This window comes from Sapajus apella, unplaced genomic scaffold (genome assembly GCF_009761245.1).
Source record: "Sapajus apella isolate SASKATOON/1434 unplaced genomic scaffold, GSC_monkey_1.0 scaffold103, whole genome shotgun sequence".
NCBI lineage: Eukaryota > Metazoa > Chordata > Mammalia > Primates > Cebidae > Sapajus > Sapajus apella.
In genome coordinates, this window is record NW_022437043.1 from 4,320,960 (window position 1) to 4,345,952 (window position 24,993).

The following is a 24,993-nucleotide window of genomic DNA, read 5'->3' on the forward strand; positions in this document are numbered from 1 at the left end:
GCGCCCGGCCCACCAAACATATTTTAAAGAACTCAAAAGGAGGATAGTCTATTGCATTTATCCAAATAGTCACCATTTATGTTGCTTTTCTTTCATTCCTAATGTTCGAAGTTTCATTCTGGTATCATTTACCAATTATCTGAAGAACATGCCCTAGCAGTTCGTTTAGAGCAGGTCTACTGGCTATAAATTCTCATTTCTGAAGGATATTTTTTCCTGAGTATAGAATTCTGTGTTGACGTTTTTTCCCCAGCACTTCAAACGTGTTGTGCCACTTCCTTCTGACCTCCATGGTTTCTTTTTTGAGATGTAATCTTGCTCTGTCACCCAGGCCAGAGTGCAGTGGCACCATCTCAGCTCACTGCAACCTCTGCCTCCCGGGTTCAAGTGATTCCCCTGCCTCAGCCTCCTAACTGGGACTACAGGTGCGTGCCACCATGCCAAGCTAATTTTTTGTATTTTTAGTAGAGATGAGGTTTCACCATGTTTGCCAGGCTGCTCTCAAACTCCTGACCTCAGGTGATCTACCCACCTTGGCCTCCCAAAGTACTGGGGTTACAGGTGTGAGCCACTGCACCCAGCCTGACCTCCATGGTTTCTAATTAAAAATACACTGTCATTCTACATGTTGTACCCCCATAAGTTAAGTCCTAGCTGCTGCTTTCAAGATTTTTTTTCTTTGTATTATTTTCAGTGGTTTGATTTAAGTATGCCTGGACATGGGTTAATTTGTTTTGTTTTGTTTTTTTTCTGTTGGGATTTTTCACTGTTCAGGCTATTGAAAGTATAAGTCAGCTCTAGATTCTATAATAGACTGGAATAATAGTGATAAAAGACTTCTTTTGAAAGTGGCTTTGCATCATAGGGAATTACACAGTAAAATATATAAGTATTTGCTATACATCCTAGACAGAATTTAACATTCGTACATTCTAGTTGTAACTCTTGCTCCTTTTCAATGATGTGGAAGATAGTTAGAAATGGACTAGAATGGAAGGAATTGAGCCCCAGAAAGAATAAGTGAGTTTTGTAGCTTTACATACCTAGTAAGTTGTAGGTCTTATTTTCAGGTACTGTTTCCACTATAATGTATTGCTGTGTACTTAGAGAACTTCCACCTACCTCAAGCTGAAACTTTAATGTAAGTTTAAGGTGAGATACTGGTTGGAAATATCTACTTTTTATCAGGGAAAGTCTGAAATTTTCAATTTCTTCAGCAAGGCATCAAATCTTAGGTAAGAGCATGATTAGGACCCAGTGGCTTGCCAGCCAAATCTGGTCTGCTACCTGTTTTTGTACAGTCTATAAGTTAAGAATGGGTTTTTCATTTTTAAATGGTTGGGGAAAATCAAAAGAATATTTCATGACATATAAAAATTATATGAAATTCAAATTTCAGTGTCCGTAAGTGAAATTTTGTTGGAACCCAACCACACCTGTTGGTTTACATATTGCCCATGGTTTCTTTTACACTACAATGGCAGAATCGATTAGGACACAGACCAAATAGCCTGCAAAGCAAAAAATATTTACTGTTTAGCCCTTTACAGAAAAAGTTTGCTAACTCCTGGTTTATAATAATTTTGAGTGAATTGGGTTAGAGTGTCAGTGATCTGAACTGTTTGAAAAGGATAGCTAGGATTCAAACTACTCTTTGAATAAGTATCTTAGACATGAGAAAATTAGAAGATAAGAGTTAACTGATTATAATCCTAGTCTATTAACATATATTAAACATTTTCAGTCCTACAGCAATATTTCACATTAAAATTAGCCCATCAGATCAGGAGAGGTTGATAGGCAGTAAAGTCAGAGCTGTTTCTACCTAGGTATTTGAAGATTGTTGGAGGCATTGAGGCCCATGCCTGAGATATTTAAGAAGGCTTTATTGACTGGAGAAAAGAAAGGCTCTTGTTTAAAATTCTGTTTTCCTGGTTATATTTCTATGTTTTCCTAGGGTTGTGCTTTTTATAGGTCTAGTTACCTAGTTGCCTTTCTGTAGGCTTCTTTTGTTAGGGCGTTTCCCTGTGGCTAGTGGGAGGAAATGGCTGGTCATTTTTAAATGAAGAGGACAGCCCAACTCTTACCAGGATCCTAGCCTGACATTGTCCCTTACCCCTACAGAAACCTTTCTTCTGAACCTATAGACCCACCTTGCCAGTTGACATCAGAAGTCTATTGAGATGTCCATAGCCTGCTGTTACCAACTTCTTCCCTTCTTTTCCCCTTCATCTCAAAGACCAAATGAACTACATCTATACTATGTAGACATTTAAGAATTTTTTTTTTAGGCACAAATCACCTTGTCATCCACTGAAATTTAAGCTTAGGTGGGTGACCTAAGAAACAACCTAGAAACTACCAATTTTATTTTTTCATTTTTAAAATATAATTTCAGCTTTTATTTTAGATTGAGAGAGTACATGAATAGGTTTGTCACATGGGCATGTTGTATGACATCAAAGTTTAGGGAACAAATGGTCCTGTTACCCAGGCAGTGAACATAATACCTGATAGGTAGTATTTTAGCCCTTCCCCTTCCCTCTCTCCCCGTCTGGTAGTTCCCAGTGTTTATTGTTCCTATCTTTATGTCTGTGTGTACCCAGTGTTTAGCTCCTGCTTATAGATGAGAACATGTGGTATTTGGTTTTCTGTTTCTGCATTAATTTGCTTAGGATAATTGCCTCCAGCTTTATCCATGTTGCTGCAAAGAACATGATTTCACTCTTTCTCATGGCTACATAGTATTCCATGGTATATACGTACCATATTTTCTTCAGTCCACCTAGGTTGATACCATGTCTTTGCTATTGTGACTAGCGCTGTGATGAACATATGAGTGCACTTGTCTTTATGGCACAATGATTTATTTCCCTTTGGGTATATACCCAGTAGTGGAATTGCTGGGTGGAATAGTAGTTTGGTGTCACATTCTTTGAGAACTCTCCAAACCGCTTTCCACAGTTGCAGAACTAATTTACATTCCCACCAATGGTATAAGTTCCTTTTTCTCTGCAGCTTCGCCAGCATCTGTTATTTTATTATTATTTTTTTTTTTTACTTAATAGCCATTCTAAATGGAGTGAGATGTTACCTCATTGTGGTTTTGATTTGCGTTTCCCTGATTTGATTTGATTTGTTAAACACTTTTTTCATATGTCTGTTGGCCACTTGTTTATGACTTCTTTTAAGAAGTGTCCATGTCCTTTGCCCACTTTTTTTTTTTTTTTTTTTTTTTTTTGGTACTGGATCTCACTCTGTTGCCCAGGCTTGAGTGCAGTTGCACAGTCTCAGCTCACTGCAGCCTTGAGCTCCAAGGCTGCCTCAGCCCCTCGAGTAGCTGGGATTACAGGCAGGTGCCACCATGCCTGGCTAATTTTTTTTTTTTTTTTTTTGGTAGGGGTTCGGGGTGCTCCATGTTACCGAGGCTAGTCTTGAACTGGTCTCAAGCAATCTGCCCACTTTAACCTCCCAAAAGTGCTGGGATTACAAGCGTGAGCCATTGTGCCTGGCCTTTTGCCCACCTTTTAATGGGGTTATTTGTTTTTTTTGCTTGTTGAATTAAGTTCCTTATAGATTCTAGATATTAGACCTTTGTTGGATGCACAGTTTATGAATATTTTGTCCCATTCTTTAGGGTGTCTGTTTACTCTGTTGATGGTTTCTTTTGCTGTGCAGAAGCTCTTATTAGGTCCCACTTGTCAATTTTTAGTTTTGTTGCAGTTGCTTTTGAGAACTTAGTCATAAATTCTGTCAAGGCTGATGTCTAGAAGGTATTTCCTAGATTTTCTTCTAGTATATTTATACTTTGAGGTCTTATATTTAAATCTTTAATCCAGCTTGAGTTAATTTTTGTATATGGTGAAAGATAAGCGTCCAGTTTCTTCAGCATATGACTAGCTAATTATCCCAGCACCATTTATTGAATAGGGAGTCCTTTCCCTATTGTTTATTTTTGTCAACTTTGTCGAAGATCAGATAGTTGTAGGCGTGTGGCTTTATTTCTGGGTTCTCTGTTTTGTTCCATTGATCTGTTTGTCTTTTCATACCAATACCATGCTGTTTTGGTTATTGTAGCCTTATAGTTCGAAGTTGGGTAATGTGATGTCTCCAGCTTTGTTCTTTTTGATTAGGATTGCTTTGGCTATTTGGGCCCTTTTTTCTGCTCCATATGAATTTTATAACATTTTTTTCTAATTCTGTGAAAAATGATGTTGGTAGTTTGATAGGAACAGTGTTGAATCTGTAAATTGCTTTGGGCAGTATGGCCATTTTAACAATACTGATTCTTCCAATCCGTGTTTATGGTATGTTTTTCCATTTGTTTATGTCATCTGTGATTTCTTTCAGCAGTGTTTTGTAGTTTTCCTTGTAAAGATCTTTAACCTCCTTGGTGAGATGTGTTCCCAGGTATTTAATTTTTGTATGTGTGGCTATTGTAAATGGAATTGCATTCTTGATTTGCTTCTCAGTTTTAACATTATTGATGTTACTGATTTCATACATTGAAATGATGAAATGCTACTGATTTTCATACATTGATTATCCTGAAACTTTACTGAATTCATTTATAGAATCTAGGAGTCTTTTGGAGAATTTTTTAGGGTTTTCTAGGCATAAGATCATATCATCAGAAAACAGATAATTTGGCTTCTTCTTTTTCAATTTGGGTGCCTTTTATTTTTTTCTCTTGCCTGATTGCTCTGGCTAAGACTCCTAGTACTATGTTGAATAAGAGTGGTGAGAATGGGCATCCTTGTTTTGTTCCTGTTCTTAAGGGGAATGCTTCCAGCTTTTGCCCATTGAGTATGATTTTGGCTGTGGGTTTGTCATAGGTGGCTCTTATTATTTTGAGGTATGTTCCTTTGATCCCTAGTTTATTGAGAGTTTTTATCATGAAGAGATGTTGGAGTTTATCAAAAGCCTTTGCTCCATCTATTTAGATGATCATATGGTTTTTGTTTTTAATTGTTATTGTGGCGAATCACATTTATTGAGTCACATATGTTGAACTAACCTTGCATCCAAGGAATAAAGCCTACTTGATGGTGGTGAATTAACTTTTTGATGTCTTGCTGGATTTGGTTTGCTAGTATTTTGTTGAGGATTTTTGTCTACATTCATCAGGGATTTTGGCCTATGGTTTTCTTTTGTTTCGCCTTTGCCTGATTTGGTTATCAGGATGATGTTGGCTTCATAAGAATGCATTAGGGAGGAGTCCCTCCTCCTCGATTTTTTTGGAATAGTTTCAGTAAGATTGGTACTAGTTCTTCTTTGTACATCTGGTGGAATTTGGCTATGAATCCATCTGTTCCAGAGCTTTTTTGGTTGTTAGGTTTTTTAAATTATTGATTCAGTTTTGGAACTTTATACTGATTTGTTTCGGGTTTAAATTTCTTCCTGATTAATCCTGGAGGTTGTGTTTTTCCAGGAATTCATTCATTTCCTCTAGATTTTCTAGTTTGTGTGCATAGAGGTGTTTGTAATAGTCTCTGAGGATCTCTTGTATTTCTGTGGAGTCAGTGTAATGTTACCCCTGTCATTTCTGATTGTGCTTATTTGGATCTTCTCTTTTTTGTTAATCTGGTAAACAGTCTATGAATTTTATTTATCCTTTCAAATAACCAATTTTTTGTTAATCCTGTGTATGGATTTCAGGCCTCAATTTCATTTTGTTCTGCTCTGATTTTAGTTATTTTCTTCTGCTAGCTTTGGGGTTAGTTCTTATTCTAGTTCCTCTAGGTGAGCTCTTAGATCATTGAATTGAGATCTTTCTCACTTCTTGATATAGGCATTTAGTACTGTAAACTTTCCTGTTAACACTGCCTTTGTTGCATCCCAGAGATTTTGGTATATTATGTCTCTGGAAACCACCAATTTTAAATGTTCTATATACATTAATTTTTAGGGTAATAAAAATGTTACTCTCTTGATTTGGAAAGTTATCTTTTAGGTGACAGAAAAACAAATGTTGTACTCTGCATGCATATGTATTTTCAATACATATGTGTGTTCTTTTTGTTTAAGATAGGATCTCACTCTGTCAGCCAGGCTGGAGTGCGGTGGCAAAATTATGGCTCAGTGCAGCCTTGACCTCCTGGGCTCAAGCAGTCCTCCCACTTCAGCCTCCCAAGTAGCTGAGATTATGCCTGGCTAATTTTTTTTTTTTTTTTTTGTAATTTTTGTAGAGATGAGGTTTCACCATGTTGCCCAGGGTAGCCTCAAACTCCTAGGCTCAAGCAATCCTCCCGCCTTGGCCTCCCAAAGTGCTGGGAGGTGCCCAGCCCATATGTGTATTCTATAACTATTCATTCTTGAATCTGTTACTACCATGAAATACAGCTGTCCTAAATGCCCCGGGCCACATCATCCAGGAGGGTAAAACCAGAGTCTGGATGATAGTCACTCATAGACTTTAACTAGCTATTACAGTTCTCCAGCTTCCAGAGCAGTCTATAGCTATACCCATTTTACCCTGGAGGTATCTGCTGTGTTTTCCTGAATAGGTACTTTATAGCACCTAATCTCCTTTCTCTCCTCTTTGCTCTTAGGGACTACTATTGATTTCAACCTCTGGAAGCTTCTCTTCTGTTAATATGTTTGCACAGCCCCCAGTGCTGCTGCTATCACTGACTTGTCTGCCCATTTGGCTGACCCACTTATGCAGTACTCAACTAAGGGTACTAGTGTCTGTGCTAAGGCTCTTGGCTCACTCATCTTTCTTCTGTAGCTGGGACTCCTAGAGCTATGGGAGTGGCATGTCAGCTTGTTTAGGTTTCTGTGAAGAACCTCTCTCTTACTAGGATTCTGAACTGAGTCCTTGCAAGCTAGCTGAGCTAAAGAATGAACCTGAGTGACACACTCACACAATTTTATGAATTTCTACTCCCTCACACCTTGGAATATTGCCACTGGATTCAGTTGGTGAGCTATCGTTTTCTCTTGGGGCCCCTTCTTTAACAGGAGATTCCTGTTCCCTCAAAAATACTTACTTCTGGTAGGATAGTCCACTCCTAGGCACACCCTAACAGGTGAGAATCCCCTGGTGTGTTCATCTCCTTATGCTCAAGTGGGTCATATATGAGGGTTTGTGTATGTATTGATAGTATATTCCATATAGTGCATATATTCCTGTTGGGAAGCAAGACTTCAAAGTAGCAGGTAAAGAATTATGATTACTAACCTTGTAAAAGAGAAGATAAAGAAGGTGTCCTTTCAGTATTTGGAACATTTTATATGAAAATAGGTAGTAGCTAGTTATAATTATGGGTATTGAGAATAATATAAAGACTTTCTTGCTGTGATGGGTTTAAGAAAAAAAGGAAATATTTCTGACAACTGTTGAAATATTGAAATGGGTCCCAAAGGAATATAGTAGAATTTCCTGGCTAGGCCTGAGAAAAAAAAATTCCCATATCCTCCCTTTTGGAGGTTAAGATAAATGTAGAGGACCTAAGAGGCAGTGGGCAGGATGGGAATGGGGATGTGTTCTTACATCATCACCCAGCCCTCCTGTGGAGGTAGCATAATGTAGTATAAAGATGTGTCTTTGGGAACCAGTCCATGGGTTCAGATCGCAGCTCCCTGAAGCTGTTCTGTATAAATAGATACTATCATGTGGCATGTATGATTAAATGAGTTAAAATAGTGGCTCCATGAATATATCTTCCTGTACTTGGGGATAGACTTTAGGTCACCTAGCTCTTGAGATCCATCTTTATAAGCCAAGATGGCAGTTTACTGATATATAGTGAAGATTCAACTGTGATTGCATTTTCATATGAGGGTACCACCTCACACCAGATAGCAAGAGCCAATTTGTGTGTATGGCTTTCAAGCTCCATGATGAGTGACATCATCTTAGTAGCTTGAAATTGACCATCGTGGGAGTATCTATATCACAGGAATCAGTAAACTAAAAATCAGGGCTTTTCTCTCTCTTGAAGAGCCTGATGGTAAACATCAGCATATCACTGATACTATCTCTCTCTCTCTTTGAGTTGTGTGGTAGGCCAAGCCATCTTCACAAGATTATATCACAAGTGTGGACTTGGACCGGGGACTTTAGTGATGTGAGTCTCACATCTGATACCATCCTCATGAGAGTTGCTTTTGGTCCTTTCCTTTCCTCTTTCTTTTCCTCTTTCCTCTTTTCTTTTTCCTCTTTCCTCTTCTCTTTCCTCTTTCCTCGTCTCTTTCCTCTTCCGTCTTCTCTTCCCTCTTCTCTCTCTCTTCCCTCTTCTCACAGAGTCTTGCTCTGTCACCGAGGCTGGAGGGCAGTGGCATGATCTCAGCTCACTGCAACCTCCCCTTCCCTGGTTCAAGTGACAGTCATGTCTCAGCCTCCTGAGTAGCTGGGATTACAGGTGCATGCCACCATGCCCTGCTAATTTTTATGTTTTTTGTAGAGATAGGGTTTCACCATGTTGGCCAGGCTAGTCTTGAACTCCTGGCCAGGGGTTCAAGTGATTCACCCACCATGGCCTCCTAAAGTGCTGGGATTACAGGCATGAGCCACCGCGCCTGGCCTTTTGGTCTGTTTCTGAAACTGCAGTGTTCTTGTCCTTGAGCCCAGAGTGGGTAGGTACTTGAAAATGGACTGTATCTCCTCTGGATCATGCTTAGATAGGAACTTCCAGCTGTGTAACTTTCATTTTTGTATTCCTTCAGACTGATCCCCCTTTTATTTTTAGTCTTTTTCCATCCTAAGTAGAATGTAAACTGCAGTTGTTTGTTTTTACTAAACTGTAGTCGTATTCTAATCCTGCCTCCCTGAAATGAAGTCAAACAACTTTTTTTTGTATCCATGCCATTCCAAGTTTTGGATATTGATGAGCCTTTTTGGCTCCTATATAGGCAGTATCAGGATTTGTCCCCTTGGATGTCCAATTATATCTGAATGCGGATTCTACCAGTTTGTCTTTCAGAATAAAAACCTGCATTTTGCCCATCCCCAGCATGAGAAGTACCATGCTGTTTGGTCCATGTCCTGATAATGTGTCACTTCCAACATGGAGCCTCCATGCCCTCTCTGGACAGATTTAGTCACTATCCTATCATGCTCCCAGGAAATTTGGAGCCTTCTTTTCTTCCTCTGTTATACAACCTGCTACTCTGGGTTCTAGTAATTTGTTTTCCTTTCCTCCTTATCCCTCCAGCAGAGCCATCTCAGGATCCTGGAGATTAAAGACCTGCAATTATCTGCCCCGATACCACAACCATGGTATCAGGCCTCTAGATACGTTGGACATGTGAACAGATTAGTGAATAAAATTATGTGAAAATAAAGGGTCGGTGAAAGTTGTTAGCCTGTGGGAATTTTTAAAATTAAGATCACTGTCTGAATTCAAGTTGTGTAGTGTCAGTTAAGAATCAATTCCTGGGCAGCCTTTTTGCCTCCTTTATAATATTTCTCAGCTCTGATAATTGCTAAAGTATGTGAAAGTGCCTTTGGACAGATTCCCTATATAGGAAGGAGCACACAAGGGAATGTCACTCCTGACCTACACCTTTGTCCTGGAATTGTGTGGATAAATAAACTAATGCTTCTATTTAAAGGATGGTTTCCCTTCTGTGGATAGACAGGCCAGCTACTTTGATGCTAATTCATGAAATTCTGCTGGCATAAAGGATGCCTGTATTCTCCCTGCATTCATTTTGTGGGCTTACTTTATTTGCATCAGTTTTGACTTAAGTGTTCCCAATCATAGGCAATGAAGATACAGGTTGAATACAATATGTTATTGATAGTTCAGCAGACAAGAATGTAGAGAGAGAATGCAAAGAAGGATAAAGATAGTGTCAAAGAAGGAAAGCCTTAAACACACACACACACACACACACACACACACACACACACCCCATAAAGGAAAGAATCTAAAATATAAGTTGAAGTATAATATACCTGAAGATAAAGTGAACATTATAAGGGTATAGCTCTATTAATAGTCTCAGAGTGAACTTGCCCATTCAGCCAGTGCCCCAGTCAAGAAGAACAACAACATTACAAGCACCTCAGAGGCCTTCTTCCTGAGTACCCTATTCTTCTACCCCAGAGGTTACCAGGTTACTACTATCCTGAATTCTGTCACTGTAGACTAATCTCATTTTCACACTTTGTGTAGATGGAGAATACACAAACATATCACAATTTTTAAAAAAATCTCTACTTTTCTTTTTGAGACAGGTTCTCACTCTGTCACCCAGACTGAAATGCAGTGGCACAGTCATGGCCCACTGCAGTCTTGACTTCCTGGGCTTAAGTGATCCTCCCACCTCAGCTTCCAGAGTAGCTGGGACTACAGGTGCATGCCACCATGCCCAGCTAGTTTTTGTATTTTTTTCTGTGGAGATGGGATTTGCCATGTTGCCCAGGCTGGTCTCAAACTCCTGGGTTTAAGTAATCTGCCTGCCTTGGCCTCCCAAAGTGCTGGGATTACAGGCATGAGCCACCACGCCCAGCCAAATCTACTCTACTATTGATGAATATTTCAGGTTTGTTTCTAGTTTGGGGCTATTACATATAGTGCTTATCTGAGCATTCTCATACATGTCTTGAGGAACATCTGTGTACATTTCTGTTGTATGTATAATTAGGAGTAAAGTAGCTGGGTCATAATGTATACACATGTTAAGCTTCAGTAGATACTATAAAACAGCTTTCCAAAGCCTGTATCCTAATTTACATTCTCACCAGCAGTATAAAGAGGCACTTTGCCAACAACACTTGTATTGTTGATGTTTAGAATTTTAGCCATTTTGATGAGTAGTAGTGGTGACTTCCATATTTCTTTTTTATTGAGGTATAATTTGCGTTTAGTAAAATGCAGAGATTTTAAGAGTAGAGTTTGAATTTTGACATATGTATATACCCATGTAGCCCATACCCTAATCAAGATATAAAACATCTCTATGCCCCTGAAAGTATCATTGCGTCTCTCTTCACTCTGTTCCCTCCAAGCAGAGGCAGCTACTACTATTCTGATTTATGTCACCATAGAGTATAGTTTTGCCTATGACTGAACTTCATGTAAATGAAATAATTAGTATATATTCCTGTGTCTGGCTTGTTTTTGGTTTATTTTGCTTAATATAATGTTTCTGAGATTCGTCCATGATGTACAGGAATGTTCATAGCAGCTATATTTGTAATAACCCAAAACTGGAAACAACCTAAATGCCCTCCAATAAGTAAATGGTTTAACTGTGGTGCATCCATAAAATACAATAAAAGAAACAAACTATTGATAAGTGGAACAACTTGGATGGCTCTCAAGAGTATTATGCTGAATGAAAAATAGCCTATCTCAAAAGTTTACATACTGCATAATTTCACTTATGTAAAATTATTATAATGACAACTTGAAGTATAATTTATATATCACAAAATTCACCTGCATAAGTATATAATACTCACGATAGTGCTTTTTGATGAATATACTAAGTTGTGTAACCATCTCCATAACTCAGTTTTAGAACATTTCCATCACTCTAATAAAATCCCTTGTACTCATTTGCAGTCACTCCACTCTTCTTCCCCCAGCCCTAAGCAACCACTAATCTACTTTCTGCCATTGTAGATTTGCCTTTTGTGGACATTTCATATAAATAGAATCATATAATATATGGTCTTGTGTGTCAGATTCTTTCATGTAGCATACTGTTTTTGGGGTTTATGGTGGTACAACATATCAGTAATTCATTTCTTTTTCTTGCTGAATAATATTCCATTATGTGGATGTACCACATTGTGGTTATTCCTTTGCCAGTGTATGGGCATTTGGAATAGTTCCAGCTTTTGGTTCTCATGAATAATACTGCAGTGAGCATTCATGTGCATGTCCTTGTGTGGACATAAATTTTCATTTCTCTTGGGTAGATTTTTAGGAGTAGAATTGCTGGGTTGTGTGTTAAATTTATATTTAACTTTTTAAAGAAACTGCCAGTTTTCCAAGGTGGCCGAATACTTTTATAGTCCCACCAATAATTCCTGGGAAATAATAGCTTGTGTATTTGAAAAGCATGTATATTTTGCTTGTCTTGGAGTGTTTTGTAGATACCAGTTAGGTCAATTTTAAAAATAGTTCTTGTTTAGGTTTTGTATATTCTTTATTTTTTCCTAGTTCTATTTATTATCAAGAGTGGAACGTTAAACTCTATTCCTGTCGAATTGTCTATTTCTTCAGTTCTTTGTCTTTTCAGTTTTCAGCAGTTTGATCATGATCTGCCTAGGCATAGATTTCTTTGTATTATTCTGTTTGGTGTTCTTAGTGTCTTGACAGTTAAACTATTTTTTATTTTTATTTTATTTATTTATTTTTTTGATACAGAATCTCTCTCTGTTGCCGAGGCTGGAGTGCAGTGGCACAATCTCTGCTCACTGCAACCTCTGCCTCCCGGGTTCAAGTGATTTCCGGCTAACTTTTGTGTTTTTAGTAGAGACAGAGTTTCACCATGTTGGCCAGGCTGGTCTCGAACTCCTGACCTCAAGTGATCCGCTCCCCTCAGCCTTCAAAAATGCTAGGATTATAGGCATGAGCCACTGCACCTGGTCAAACTATTTTTTAAAAATATTTTTCATCTTCACACTCTTCTTCTCTGTATTAGATTCTAGTTATATAAATGTTAGATCCTTTATTGTTATCCCACAGGTCTCTGGGGCTTTGTTATTCTTTTTCTAATCTTTTTTCTGTTTAGATTGGCCAATTTATCTGTCTTTAGATTGTCTGCCTCCTCCATTCTGCTGTTGTGTTCTTAACGGTTAATTTTTATTTTGGTTGTTTTTCAGTTCTAGAGTTTCCATTTGGTTATCGTTATATCTTCTCTTTACTGATATTTTCTATTTTAACATTCTTTCGAGAGTGTTCAGGTTTGGTGATTGCTTGTTTGAATGTGTGGTGGTGGTGGTTGTTTTAGAAGCAAGATCTTGTTAAATTGCCCAGGCCGGACCCAAACTCCTGGGCTCATGTGATATGCCCACCTCAGCCTCCTTAGTAGCTGAAAATATAGGTGTGGGTCACCATGCCTGGCAATCTGAGCATTTTTAGAATAGCTGCTTTAAAGTCCTCATTAGATAATTTCAACACTTGTGTCATCCCATTGTTGGCATCTGTTATCTTTTCTCATGTGAGCTGGCATTTTCATGGTTCTTTGTATATCGCATAATTTTGGATTTTATCCTGGACATTTTGAATATTATGTTATGAGACTCTGGATCTTAACATAATACTGAACCAACTCAGTGGAGAATGTCGATGTATTTGTTTTAGCCGCAGTTGGCCTGATTAGGTTCAGACTGCAAGTTTCAACTCACTTTCTGTGGGATGTAGTTCCAATATCAGTTCAGTATTTAATGGCTTTGCAGTGCTTTTCACCTTTGTCGTATGTGTGCCATCCACTGGTCAGTCAAAGACCTAAGTGTATGTGAATTCATTTCTCAAAGTCTTTGATATGCTAATTAGAATCAAATCCACCTGTGAGGAAGTGGCGGCGATCCCAGGAGTTCCTAAGCAACTTTTTTTGAGTTTGTTTTCCTGAGCTCTTCCTTCCTTGTTATTTCTCTGGTACTTTCTAGTTTTCCAGGGCTTTCCTTTTTAATCCTCCAGTGAGAAATTATACTCTTTCACAACACACTGCCTCTAGGACACAAGGAGCAGACAAACAGATAGAAAGAAAGTAAGAAAAAGCAATGGGAGGCCCGGTGTGGTGGCTTACGCCTATAATCCCAGCATTTTGGGAGGCCAAAGTGGGCGAATCACTTGAGGTCAGGAGTTTGAAACCAGCCTGATCAACATGGTGAAATCCTGTCTCTACTAAAGATACAAAAATTAGCCAGGCGTGGTGGGGCATGCCTGTAATCCCAACTACTCGGGAGGCTGAGGTAGGAGGATCTCTTGAGCCCAGGAGGCAGAGGTTGCAGTGAGCCAAGATCACGCATCTGCACTCAAGCCTGGGTGAAGGATCGAAACTCTGTCTCAAAAAAAAAAAAGCAATGGGTTTTGGTTTTGCCCTTTTGGAGCCATAGTTCCACCAGATGGACAGAAGCTTCCTTTCTCTCCTTCAGAGTTTTAGCTCCTAGAGTCTCCCTATGCCAGTTACTTTTTGTTGCTGCTGCCACAGCCTCTACCATGGGATTTTCTAGATGTTAGAGAGGGGAGAAAAAGGAGAGAAAAACCCAGGGGATTTCCCTCCCCCGCCCCCCACCATCTCACCACTCCAGTTTCTCTGAGCATTATTAGTTCCCTTTTCCAAAAAAGCACCTTGAACCAGAACATGTGCTCTAACCACAGTGCTCACTTTCAGATTTCATTGTGTTGAGTTCAGGCCAGTGAATACTGGAAGAAAAAAAGTGGTAAAGTTACTGCCAGTTCAATTGTACTCTGCATTCTGGCATTCTTTCCTGATTGCTTGCTGTTACAGACTTTTAAGAGTTCTCTAATAGTTGCCCATATTTTCTTTACAGATTTTATAGTTGCATTTGGTGAACAGAAAGGTTAGGGTGTGTTTATACCATCTTATTTGGAACCAGACGTCTTCACTGATATTTTAATGGATGTTTGGGGTTGCTTTCCCTTCCCGCTGAAGTATTTATATCTCTGAAATAATAGTTTCAGATACATAATGTTTGGTGCAGTTAGGTGGACAAAAGTTGCTAAGAGTAAGCAGAGGAGCTGCACTATTGGCTGAATACATAATGACCCCCTGAAAAACAGGGCCACTTCTCTAAAAGTATATGTGGTAATCTCATCTGGAAGCACAGTTCTTTCTCTTTGTGTAGCATATCATTGACCTCGTTGTTTTCCTTGGCCCTGCCTCTCTGTCGTAGTCTCTTGCTTCTGTCCTGCTGTTTTCCAATAACCTTTGCCCCCTAGAACTTCATTCCTGAACTCCTTTCTCCTCCTCCCTCTCCTGTTTGTCTCTGGCTTTCCCCACACTCTGTCCTTCCTAACATTACAGTCTTGCATTTTATCACCAAACTCTATCTCCCAAGGATAAATGCACTGCTTCGTGACATTTTAGAATGGTAAGTGCTTGCATTTGAAGGATGGAGAAACCTGGAAGGGGGTGGGAACCAGGTTTTACTCATAGATTAGGGCCAGAACGTTGTCTCTACAAGGCATTGTGGTGGTCTAGGCAGCTGCTTTTCCAGCATATTGGTGCTTTTTGCCTCACATGGTATTTCTGGTGGGTAATGGAGGACAGGCCACATGAGGCTCCAGCACAGTCAGGAATGTGGGTCTAGAAAGAAGGTATAATTAAGCCATACTAACCTCATTAACTTGGGAATATTTAAGAGCTTTGTGGGCCGTTTTTTGGGTTTGTTTGGTTTTGTTTTAGTTTTGAAAGATAGTAGAAGAAACTACTAAATAACAGTCACTTTTATGAAAGTATTTCCTATTGTTAGTTATGTGTACAGAATCACTGAAGAAAGGAAATCCTAAATGGGCAAAAACACATGGACAGAGCACATGTTTTTATGTTGCAGCATGCTTTCAGTATTTTTGTGGTAGAAATATGCATTCTTTATGTATTTTTACTTTTATTTTTTGAGATGGAGTCTCACTTTGTTGCCCAGGCTGCAGCGCAGTGGTGCAATCTTGACTCACTGCAGCCTCTGCCTCCCAGGTTCAAGCTATTCTCCTGCCTCAGTCTCCTTAGTAGCTGGAATTACAGTTGCACGCCACCACACCCGGCTAATTTTTGTATTTTTAGTAGAGACAAAGTTTCACATGTTGGCCAGGCTGGTCTCGAACTACTGACCTCAAGTGATCTGCCCGCCTTGGCCTCTCAAAGTGCTAGGATTACAGGTGTGAGCCACTGTGCCCAGCCAGAAATATGCATTCTTTAAAAGCCACAGTGGGCTTCCCAGGTGTCTGTTGAGATCTATCAGGTTCCAGTCATACAAAGGCTGCTCAACTTATAACCTTCTAGGCATATATTAACTATGTACAGAAAAGAACCTTACTGGTTTAAAAGGTATGCTACCTTTTGGAAAGAAAATCTTCAGGCATAGCATGTTGTTTCATTTACTCCTATTGAAACCCATTATCTTCTTGGCTGGGAGCAGGGTAGCAGCAGAGAGCTGCTTGGGTTCTTATCTCACTATCTTTATGCAAGACTGGCCTTCCTCATAGGACAGGTCAGTGATACTTGTTTTCCATTGCTAAGACTTTTATTTTTTCTTTTGTTAGCAGCTAGAGCAACTAGTTTAAAAGAAAACACGTTCATTATTCTTACTCTTCCATTTTATAAAGGAATGTTCATTTCAGCGGGATGTTTCTGTGGAGATCTCGTTAGCTGTGTGAGCAATTTGACTTTGGTACTGGGAGAACAAAAACAAGTCACAGAAACAGTAATTAAACAGGCAATAGTTCTCCAAATAATAGTGATTTAATTATGTACATAAGGTTGATCAGGGTGTGAGAATTAAAGCTAGCTTTATTCAAGGCCAGTATAATTCTTGTGACTCCCTGACTATGATAACTTTTAGGCCCAATTAAGTGATTTATTTCTTATTGATTGTGAAATATTCCCAAGTAACACAGTTCAGATCTGTACTGAGTTCAGATTGTTGTATTATCTTTTAAAGTTTTCCCTGGGATGACTGTGGGACATTTCCCAGAGCCTGTGAACTGGAATTTAGAAGCTGAGAGGTTCTAGTCCAAGGTTGATGGAACCTGAGAATTGGAGGGACCTTGGAGATTACCAAATCCAAATTCCTTCCCAATGCAGGAATCCTTGCCACAATGTCTGTCAGACAGGTGGTTGTCTGACTCTTGACCACTTTTTTTACCTCAAAAAATACATATTTTTCCTCCATACAGTTTTGAGGCTACTAGGAGATCAAAAACCTTATTAGGTTGGTGGTTCCTTGTTCCCAAGCCAAAATCTGCCTTTCAGGAATTCTCACCATCACTCCTGGCTCTCCCCTCCATAGTCACACAGAGCAAATTTCCTTTGTCCAAAATATTTAAAGCTATCTATCTTCCTACTTGCCATTCCTCTTTCTCCCACCCGTGGCCTTGTTCGTTTTGTTTTGTTTTTGAGACAGACAAGAGTTTGCTCTGTCGCCCAGGCTGGAGTACAGTGCTGTAGTCTTGGCTCACTGAAACCTCCGCCTCACAGATTCAAGTGATTCTCCTGCCTCAGCCTCCCAAGTAGCTGGGATTACAGGTGCACACCACTACACCCAGCTAATTTTTGTATTTTTAGTAGAGACAGGGTTTCACCATGTTGACCAGGCTGGCTTCAAACTCCTGACCTCAAGTAATCTACCTGCCTTGGCTTCCCAAAGCACTGGGATTACAAGCTGAGCCACCATGCCCAGCCCCTGTGGCCTTTTAAGCTAAAACATTCCTGATTCATTTAACCACTTCTTATTTCAAGGATGTTAATATAATGGAAAAAATTCAAAGAATAATATAATAAATACTCATATTCGCCAGAATTATCAACAATTAATATTTTGTCAGATCTTTTCTCTTTTTTTCCTGCTTATTTATTTTGAAGACATGATTTTGCTCTGTTGCCCAGGATGGAGTGCAGTGGCACAGTCATGACTCAGTGCAGCCTTGAACTTCTGGGCCCAAGCAATCCTCCCACATCAGACTCCCAAGTAACTGGTACTGCGCTTGTGTGTCACTATGCCAGGCTACTTTCTTTCTTTCTTTTTTAAGACACCGTCTTATTCTGTTGGCCCAGGCTGGAGTGCAGCGGCATGATCTGGGTTCACTGAAACCTCCGCCTCCCAGGCTCAAGTGAGCCTCCTACCTCAGCCTCCTGAGTAGCTGGGACCACAGACGCATGCCACCACATCCAGCTAAATTTTTTGTATTTTTAGTAGAGATGACGTGTCTCCATGTTGCCCAGCCTGGTCTCATACCCCTGCACTCAAGCAGTCCACCTGCCTCAACCTCCCAAAGCACTGGAATTATAGGCGTGAGCCACCATGCCCAGCCTTAATTTGTTTTTTGGAGACAGGGTCTTGCTGTGTGCCCAAGCTGATCTTGAACTCTGGGGCTCAAGTGATCCTCCAGCCTTGGCATCCCAAAATGTTGGGATTACAGGCGTGAGCCACCATGCCCAGCCTTTTTTTTTTTTCTTCAATGAACTAAAACATTACAGAAATGCTTATTTCTCCTTTGGTCACCTCTTTTTTTTTTTTGGAGTTGGAGTTTTGTTCATGTTGCCCAGGCTGGAGTGCAATGGCATGATCTTGGCTCACCACAACCTCTGTCTCCCGGGTTCAAGCGATTCTCCTGCCTCAGCCTCCCAAGTAGTTGGGATTACAGGCATATGCCACCATGCCCAGCTAATTTTGTATTTTTAGTAGAGACAGGGTTTCTCCATGTTGGTCAGGCTGGTCTCGAACTCCCAACCTCAGGCGATCTGCCTGCCTCAGCCTCCCAGATGGTTGCCTCTTCTAATGTCATCCTCCTCCCTCCCCAGTTTTAGATAGATAGATAGATAGACAGATAGATAGATAGATATAAACACTATATAGATTTGTTGTGGATCTATGTTTTAATTTACATAGTGTTCTGAATGTATCTGTGTTTTTTCCACACAGCAAAATGTCTTAGATATTTTCATATGTTTTCTATTAATCTTTCCATAGTATATATTATTATATGTCACATAATGTTTTTGGCTGTCTGCCATTTGGGCATATGGTAGGATTGTAGTTTCTATACCTTTTGAGGTTAGGTGTGGCCCCATGACTTGCTTTGGTCATTGAAATGTCAGTAAAAATAATGAGTGCACTTCTAAATGGAAATTTCAAGCGCTAATATGAGATTTGCCACATTCCATTCCCCTGGCAGGTAGAGATGGAGCTTCTGACAGCTTGGGTCAAGAATAACTACAATAAGCTCTCTTACTAACTCACTTTAAACATGTAGCATAAGGAATAAACAGACTTTGGTTGTGTTAAGCCACTCAGATTTTAGGTTCCTTTTGTTACCTTGGCAAACTTAGTCCATCCTGATTGATTATAGACCTTCTTCATTGTTTTTAACTGCTGCAAAGTATTCCAGAGTATGAACGAACCTTGTTCTGCCTAGCCATTCTCCTATTGATGGAAGCCTAAGTACTTTCTGAATTTTGCTTTTATAAACACTTCTATATTGATCATTGTGCAAATTTATGAGAGCTTCTCCAGCTATGTGTCTAGAAATAGGATTGCTGGGTTATAGGGTATGGTTATTTTCAGTTTTACAGGATTCTGTCTTTGCTTTCCCAGGTGGCTATACCAACTCTCATCCTTTCAGTGGTCATTTATGTGACATGATCCCCAAACTTCTTCTAGTCTTGGTTCTCCTCTCTGGATGCACTTTTGTTGGTCACCGTTTATGGTACTCAGATTGGAACATGGTTGTCCAGTTGTCCAACTGAGGTAGACATTATGTTTCTGAAATCAGCCCAAGTTTAGTAGCTGCATCACTAAACTGTGGTATCTACTGACATCAAAAACTGAACTGCTATCATCCTGTATTTGGGAAACAATTTTTTAATTGCAGTGACTTTACATACGTTCCAGTTAAATTTCATCCTGTTTCTACTTATAATATTAGCTTTTGAATTCTCTTTCTTTTAACGAATGTTATCCCTCTTAGGGTCAATAACCCTAGATTCATCTATGTTGCTGATCAAAGTTTTGATCAAGATAGGGCCAAGGACATAGCTCTGTGTCCCACCAGAAGACACCTACCTTCAGGATTACCTGCCTACAGCCTCCATTCTTTACCTTATCAACAGGAAAATCCTGCCAGCTACTTCTACATATTACTGTGCCTATAAATAATTTTCTCAATAAATGAGTGACTGGGATAGAAAGGAGTCTGGAGTAAGTTGGGTATGTCATGTTCTTAGAGAGCCTGTGCTGGCTGCTAGTGACTATTTTCTTTTTCAAGTGCCTATCCAGCCAATGCTTTATTAATGTGGTTTAGAATTTAGTTCGAAGTGATATTCAGGCTTTTCATTTGCAATAATTATATCTACCCCCTTTGAAAATAAGGGAGATTTTCATCTCTCTTTAGCCTATTGGGAGATCTGGTTTCTTTGAGTTTCCACAAATAAAGTAGTTTTGTAAATAATGACCAGCCAGGATGCTTGTGCTCTACTTCCCAGCCAGGGCATCTTTTCTCCCTGTACAGTAACCAGCCCTTTTCATAACTTAAGGAACTGTGACTCCCTAGGCCAGTAGGTTGGGGCATCACAAGTTAGGCTTACTAGTAGTCTTTCCCTTGTTCTTTAGGAGAAATAACCACATGCCTAATTTCAGTTACTATTTTTCTATAAGGATTCTTAATTATACATCTCAGAATCTCGACTTAAATTAGCCTAAGTAACACAAAGAGGGTTTACTGGTAAATGAAGTCCACAGGCTGCTGCCTTTAGGAATGGCAACATCCACACTGTTATTACAGCCCCACGTCTGCTTTTCTCACCTGTGCCTTCCTGTGATTTAGTTTCACTCTCAGGCAGACTGCACCTGTAGAGATGCAGTGCCTCTTTCCCAATAACTTCTGTCAAAATACTTGGCTGACTTGTTGAGCTAGTCTAGGTCATGTGCTTTAGACACAGGAGGTGTGTAGTGTTGGGGAAGGGGAGTTGAGCCCTCATTCATTCCCCATTCATATGTTTGATGAGTGCCCAGTATGTACCAGGCACTGTGTTAGGCTCTGAGGTTATCACAGTGAACAACATAGGCCTGGTCTCTGCCCTCTTGAAGTGTAGATGTGTAAGGAAATGTACTTTAATGTGTTCATAGTGATAAAGGAGAAGTTACTTGGTGCTCTAAAGCAAATGGCATGGGTCCTGACCTACTCTGGAGTAGGGGAGAGAAGGCTATCCTGAGGAAATGTTTGGATTGAAATCTGACATCATTCAATAGCCATGTGAAGTAGGATAGGGTGATGATGAGCAGTCTAGAGTAGTGGATAGGTTAGTATTGGAGGTAGAAAGGAACATACTCCAGGCACTGAAAAGAATACAGGATGTTGGGACCACAGAGACTGAAGGGGCAGAGTATCACAGGTAGGACTGGAAAAGTAGGTTGGCACCACCTCTGACAGAGCTGCATGGTTTGCTGGAGATTTAGAAGCCATACAAAGTTTAAAGCAGGGAATCAAAGTGATTTATAGCCCTGGTCCATGTGGATAACCCACTTCCTGAGATACAGCTTACCCAACTGGTTGGGATTTAAATCTATGCACACTACAATATCTATCGTGTTCAAACTGGGCTCAGGCATTGCCTCTCCCAGGAAGCAGTCCTCATTGCCTCTTCCTTCTTGTTGTTACTGGAAAAGGATGGATGTTCCTCTATTCCTGTTCCGCTAGTCCCCTGCTCAGATTACTGTCACGGTTTTGTTTACCTATCCAGGTCTAGGCAGAATATGTAGGTGCCCAGCCAAGTTAATGATTGGCATCTGTACAAAAAAAAATAAAGTGTTATCATAGCAGACCTGACTTTGAAAAGGCCTTCTTACAAGGTTGACTCTGGGCTGGCAAATGGGAATTTTATTTTTGGGAGGGTTCTTGACCTTCCCAGAACTGATATGGGTGGCTCATTGTGCCAGAACTGTTTATACAAGCAATATGGTTTATGCTGAATACCTGCTTTCTTTATTGAAGTCTGAAATTTTGGTCTGTACCAGTCAGAGGGTGCCTGTGTGACCAGTCCCCAATAAAAACCCTGGACACTAAGTCTCTAGTGGGCTTCCCTAGTAGACAACATTTCACATGTATTGTCACAATTTGTTGCTAGGGAAGTTCTGTTCTGTGTATACACTGGGAGAGGACTCTTAGAAGCTTGTGTCTTGTCTCCCCTACAGTGCATCCCATGAGCCTTTTCCCTTTGCTAATTTTGCTTTGTATCCTTTCAGTGTAATAAATCATAGCCATGAGAGTATGATTGTATGCTGAATCCTGTGAGTCTTCCTTGTGAATTACTGAACCTAGGGGTGATCTTGGGGACCCCTTACACAGCACCCTTGCAAAAAACCATTATTTGTTCAATGCTATTTAAAGGAGAGAGTGAGCCTGGAAAGGAACCAGGGAAGAGAGAGAGGTTCTCTGATGGTGGCAGTGACTCTCCTGTTGAGCAGTCAGATTTCATCTTAAAGTTGCACTCTCCACTCTACTAAACCACAATCCTGCAGGGGCCTAAAGTGGAGTCTGTGAGCACTGGGAAGCAATGGAAGGGTTTTACACCAAGTATCATGATCAAGTTTGCATTTTGGAAAGAATAAATGCCCCAGAGGCAGGAAAATTTGTGAGGGGAGTTTGCTTTGTCAAATTAAAGCTTGTTACAAAGCCATTATAATAAAAACAATATGGTAATGGACTAGAAAGTTGATGTATTATCCACATTTTCCAAATTGCAGACTAAGTTCCTTCATCAAATCTTTATTAAGTTATTTGATGGGCCCTGTGAGAGTGAACATGTGAGACTCAGTTCCTCCTTGGCTGTACTTCTGAGATAGGTCATGCAAAAACAAGCATCATTTATACTGTCCACAATGGAACTCTCTGAACTTGTTTTTAAGTGGTTGTGATGCTATCAGTTGTCAAAGTAGGAGTGTGGTGTTCTGAATTCAGAACTTGATAAAAACAGTAAATGAACAAAGAACTTTTTACCAGTCTCATGTGAATTGCTGATATTTTAAATCATTGCATATTAATAGCTTAGGGGTAGTTTTAATTTTTATAGTTTTTCAGTTGGTAAAAATGAAATATTCCTGTTTCCACAATATGCCACCATTGTTTTGTCTTCCTTTCTGTGTCAGTAGTGGTGTTTCCTAAGGGAAAACTTAATTAGACTGTGCAATAATTTTCTTTGGGAAATAGAGAAAGCTGGTTATGTAAAAGACACTGGACGAAAGATCTTATTAAAAAAACCTTTGAAGGAGGAAAACATCCTGTACTGAGGGAACTGAGGTGGGATGATGGAGTTTTGCTGTCCCTATTTTGCATTTCTAACAGTACGCTTGAAAGCACAGGATCTTCTGACCATTGAAGCTGAAATTATGTATGCAGTGTTTTTCATGAAATAACATTTACCATAAAAAAGACTGCATTTATACTCGGGTAATTCTAAAAATTTCTAGGCAGAAAATTCTAAAACTGTTAATGCAAAAAATTCACGAGCTCAAGACCCACATGAGCACACAAAAGCATTACATTGATTACATGTTTGTATATTGGCCAATCTCTGAGATGGTGTCTCAGAAGGATTAAAATTGAGCCTCTGTTCTGAGCATGTGGTGTCGGCTGTGGCCTGGGAGAGTGCCAGTTATTCGAAGCACCTGCGCCTCCTCACAGGGTCTTGTTGTGGCTGCCCAGGAAGATAGAGGAAAACTGCCTCACCACTCCAGTCACACATGCAGGGGTAGGAATCTTGCTTCTTAGGCTTCTCCTGCTCTGACTGACAACAGATCCAGAGATGATAGTCTAGCCATCTGGTTGCAACTCTGGGGCAGAAAAAGCAGAAGAAACTAGAATAAAACCAAATATATCCTCCCTTACCATCACCAAACCCACACTGATAGTAATGATCAGAATACTTTTTTGTCAACAACCTCTTCTTGAATTAAATAACATTCTGGAATCCTGGTTTGCAGTGTACAAATGGCACTTGAAAAGAGGGTGCTCAGATCTGACCTAGAAATTTGAGATGTAGGTAGAGAGACCTAATACCCCACTGGGGACCCACAGGCCAATTACCGTAAGTCTGGTAAGTGGAATACAACTCCTAAAGGAAACTAAGTGTTTTGAATTTTAAAAAGATGTATTTATAAGCAAGGCTTTACATATTTTTTCATATATGTCCTTAAAAGTTCATAGGAAGTAAACTTCTCTAGAGTATGTGAGGGCTTTGGAGACTAAGAGAAGCAAAGGAAAGAAGCTTTTCTTTTTGCTTATTTTTGTTCATGAGCCAAATCCTGCAGTGTTAGATTGAACCATATGAAATTGCTGATATGCAAACATTTTGACTTGCAACAATGGCAATTTCATATGGTTCAACCTAATATAAACTTTATTTATTTATTTGTTTATTTAGAGACGGAGTCTTGCCATCACCCAGCTGGAGTGCAGTGGCATGATCCTGGCTCACTGCAACCTCCGCCTCCTGGGTTCAAACGATTCTCCTGCCTCAGCCTCCTGAGTACCTGGGATTATAGGCGCCCCACTGCCACACCCAGCTAATTTTTGTATTTTTAGTAGAGATGGGGCTTCATCATTTTGGTCAGGCTGGTCTCAAACTCCTGACCTTGTGATCCGCCTGCCTTGGCCTCCCAAAGTACTGGGATTACAGGAGTGCTCTGATGTGTTACTCTGACGTTCCAGTTATATAGTTAACTGCTGGTTGCAGGTGCCACACTTATCTCTGGACAGGGGAGGTACCTTATGGCTGCCTTGGCATCAGACAGGATTAGAAACTTCCAGGTAGAGTGACATTTGCTACTTGTATAGACTTCTTTTGGATCAAGTGCTTGACCCATCTGTGAACTTGGCATTAGCTACAGTGCCTTCTTCTGTGGATCCCAGCAGTAGTGCCTCCTTTGGAAAATTAGTACCCAGAGTGATTTAGTGCAGTAGTACTGAGGTATGTGATGAAATTTCCACTCTACAGTTAATCATTAAAAACTGTGTTTCAAATTCTGTCAGTTAACTATTGCTATATAACTACCACTTCAAAAGTTAGTGGCTTAAAAGAGTAATCACTTAGTTCATTCTGTGGGTCAGTCATTTGGACTGGGTTCAGCTGGGCAGTTCTGCTGTTCTCAGCTGGTCTCCATTTATGCCTATGGTCAACTACAGGTCAGCAGGGAGCTTTGCTTCTGAAGTCCAATCAATGGCTGTCAGCTGGGGCAGTGGTAGGAGGTAGGAGCACAGAGCTATGCATCTCATCCTGCAGCAGGCTAGCCCAGGCTTGTTCCCATGGTAGTTGGTCAGGTTTCTAAGAATGAGTAGAAGCGGCAAGGCTGCT

General features: G+C 40.0%; 1 protein-coding gene across 3 annotated transcripts in view; it reads left to right on the plus strand.

The window, feature by feature from the left end:
* The window catches only part of JADE3 (jade family PHD finger 3), a 150,177-nt gene that overhangs the window by 29,012 nt on the left and 96,172 nt on the right, over positions 1-24,993 (plus strand). The window contains exon 1 of one of the 3 annotated variants that reach the window (XM_032258470.1): positions 13,961-15,022. The exons of the other annotated variants lie outside the window; for them this stretch is intronic. The gene's annotated coding sequence lies outside the window, so the exon portion shown is untranslated. Of the gene's footprint in view, positions 1-13,960; positions 15,023-24,993 lie in introns of those variants that run through there. 3 annotated transcript variants of the gene reach the window in all.